This window comes from Notothenia coriiceps, unplaced genomic scaffold (assembly GCF_000735185.1).
Source record: "Notothenia coriiceps isolate Sejong01 unplaced genomic scaffold, NC01 NC01_scaffold00002701, whole genome shotgun sequence".
Classification (NCBI taxonomy): Eukaryota; Metazoa; Chordata; class Actinopteri; order Perciformes; family Nototheniidae; genus Notothenia; species Notothenia coriiceps.
In genome coordinates this window covers 1-3315 of record NW_011335402.1, presented here as the reverse complement: position 1 = coordinate 3315, position 3315 = coordinate 1, and the positions used below count along the sequence as shown (strand labels likewise).

At 39.0% G+C, this 3315-nt stretch overlaps 1 long non-coding RNA gene across 3 annotated transcripts; it reads right to left on the bottom strand.

Annotated features, from left to right (window-relative positions):
* Positions 1-298: 298 nt before the first annotated feature.
* LOC104940814 (uncharacterized) lies at positions 299-2961 on the bottom strand. 3 transcript variants are annotated; one of them, XR_797830.1, is made up of 4 exons: positions 2839-2961; positions 1272-2529; positions 516-623; positions 299-418 (listed from the first exon to the last, which is right to left on the bottom strand). It is a non-coding gene; the product is annotated as an uncharacterized lncRNA (long non-coding RNA). The 3 variants fall into 3 exon arrangements; XR_797831.1 differs by having other exon boundaries at positions 1272-1863; positions 2448-2956; XR_797829.1 differs by having other exon boundaries at positions 1272-2947.
* Positions 2962-3315: the final 354 nt, after the last annotated feature.

The following is a 3315-nucleotide window of genomic DNA, read 5'->3' as shown; positions in this document are numbered from 1 at the left end:
GTTGGTTTTGTGTTTCGCATTGAAGATGACGTCACGGCTCCGCCTACACTGCGTTACTACTACCCCAGTTCCTAAACTGTAATGGAAACGCAGCATAAAGTGAGCCTGGCCTTACAAGGCCTAACAAGGCCTAGCCGTACCGTACTAAGCCGAGCGAGGCCCTGCAGTGGAAAAGCGCCATAATTTGACCCTTTTTTGAAGGCCAGTCAAAGGCCAATGAGCCTAGAGAGGGCAAACCTTGAAGGAGACATTACTGAGCCTTCTGAATTATAAAACAATGTTTTTAAATGTTTCTTACTGTGATCTCCATGTGGCGAAACTTGCAGACGGTACGGAAACAGCGTCCCTCCTGCCAGAGGTTGCAGACAATCTCACTGCCCATAGCTGCCTCACAGTGTCTGAATGGGCAGCTGTCTCCCTGGATGATACATGAAACACAGTAAGACCCTACTCTTTTTTTTCTGGTTATCAGGCTATGTGTGAAAATGTGAGCTTTGTGCACAAACGTTGCTCACTTTAGTGCAGGTGGAATAGTAAAAGAAGTAGCAGTCATCTCCATGGTTGGTCATAGTAATGCGGGGACGCCTCGGGTGGTGGAGGTGATAAACCCAGCAGCTGATTCTCTTCAGGGCCAACAAGAAGAAGCACAGAAACCAATCAAAAACAGAGATCCTATCCTACTACATTACATCCATTTACTAACCGTTTTATATCGAGTCTATACATGGCAGATTTCTTCATATTACAAAATAAAATAAATCTAGTAAAAATACCAACTACCAGTTCCTGATTGGACCTTATTCAAATATCCTAACCGCACAAACATTTCAGGTTTAACACAACCAAATGGGTTTTCTTGTGGTTATCTGATAGGAAAGTGTGACCTATTGTAGTGTTTTCAATGCAAAGTCCTGCGTTATTACATGATGTGAAAAATGGAGGCTCCTTTTAAAAAGACATTGCTTACCTGAGCAATGTCTTTTTAAAAAGGAGCCGTGTACTTTCATTTAATTATATTACAAATAATGATTTATAATAACACATAGCATACAATTGGTAAACTATTAAGAAATATGCTTTCTTCTCTGACAACTACTAGACTGCATATGTGGTGAAGCAAACATTATGCTAAAATAATTTAAATCAAAATACATTTATCAGATGACTTTAGGTGGAGTGAGACATTTGAATTAAGCTCACCAGTAACACATGTTTCTAATATTCCTATACCATCTGTACTTACAAGCCAATTGTGATGTTGCTATAATTACCTGAGGTGGCTGAGAAGTTGTATCCCTCACTGCTGGTGGGGTGTCTCCTTGGTGGTATGGAGTCCTGAAGGAACACTTGATCCGTGAGATAATAGGAAAAGAGGGGTGGCTCGTCCAGAGACACTTGTCTTCTTACGACATCCCTTTTCTGAGACTCTGAGAAATCTTTATCCCGCAAGACTGCTAAGCATAACTGAAGGTGGATGCAATAGAGTCCTTTGGGAACTTTTTTTGATTATTTTTTATTAATTGGTGCAACTAATAAAATAAAGAAATAGGGGGGCATAAACTGCCAGAAAACAAAAAAATTGATCTCCAAAAATGCTTAGCAAAAAGGGTGTGGATGGCAGGTGGAAAAACAATCCTCAGCTTCTTCTTGGGAGTTGTTGACATTTGGGTGATGGTAACAGAAGAAAAATTGACAGGATATTCAAGCCGTTAGAGATTTTCAACCAAAGCTGAAGAGAAAAAAAAAATCTTCTGCCAACGAATTTTCATGGGGGGAATGCTATCCATATCCAGGGATTCCAGCAAAGAGCCAAGAGGGTGGATTTAAACCTAAAAAATGAATCAAAAACACTCCCCCAGGGAACTGAAACAAAGTGTTATTAAGAGACAGATAGTTCTTCACAAATACAAAGGTGACAGTTGGACATTTCTGCAAGGAGTGAGACACAATACAATCAATAATGACTGCAGATGAGTTTAGTTTTAACAAGAGTCCAGGTCAGACTCTATTTGACTAGATTATTAACCCATGTTTATATATTTCAAGTATCGAATTCAGAATAAATAACAACTGAATCTGCCCTTTTCGAGAGTCCAGGCCTGGATTGTTTATTTTCACCAGACATGTACTCAGTTCGACACTGATAAACCTGAACAACAACTCTGGCTTCCATCTTAAGGAAGAAAAAAAACTGTAGCGAAGCTAAATAGTACTTATACGCGATATGACGCGATAAACAAAAAATGATTTACAAAGTTACAGACTCAAAATATTATTAAACCAAATAACGGGATTTCTCCTGTAGCCCCAAATTAAAAGGTCGTGAGTTTAACGTTACAAGTAAAGATATCTGAGACCACTAACGTGACCAAGAACAGAGAGTTCAAAGTATTTAAAGTGAAAGCTTTAAAAAAACAAAACAGTCAAGACAACAATCAGATACTTACTGTTTATAAATTTTAAAAGCAGCTCAGTTAGCTGGAGCGAACTACGAACGATTCCCAGCAGAGAAGGAAAGCAATAACGTTACTGTATGAAGGGCAACAAAGACTAATGTTAGATAAAATAGTGGAGTACATATGACAATGGATTTTATGTCTTATGTTTAACACCCGCCTTAGCACCTCTTATATTGTGTTTTTATTTCAATTATATTTTTAGCTTATGCTACATAACAGAGGCCTACCAAAACCAACAATATCTCGCGACCTTATCGTTAGTGGTGTGTTAGCCTTTGCTAGCTAGTCGTTGTCGGCTTGTTTGTGCCGTGGTATTAACTTTTATATTACAACACTGAAGTTTAATGAATATCGAAAGAAATTATGTGGTGTCAATTACCAGTTTCAGGTTTAAAAATATATTTAAAAAAAAGTTGTGTAATGTAGGAAGAAGACCCGTCCCGGTTCGATGCCTAACGACGCCGCACTTTAGACCACAGTAAAATGGCGGCAGCAGGGAACGCAAGAGGGAGGTCCTCCTAGACCATAGAGGGGAGGGCATAGGAACACAGCATGGGAAGGGTGGTCCAAACTTCTTCCTTCTTATTTTGGATTCGGTAGACTAGACGCTGCAATGGCTGTTGCCCTCTAACGTTACAGTTCGTTAAATTGTAATTTTGACAGTTATTTATAAAAGAGTAAAAAAAGTGGCCACTGCTTCCAGGTCTTACAGCATGCACTGCACTGCAGTACAGCTGTCTATCTTTCAACACTTTTGTATGGCTGGTTTGATGTAGATCAGGGTTACGCAAATACAAATCTTAAAGGCCAAAAATAATTAAAATTCAAATTAGAGTAAAAGTCAGTTTATTACGGT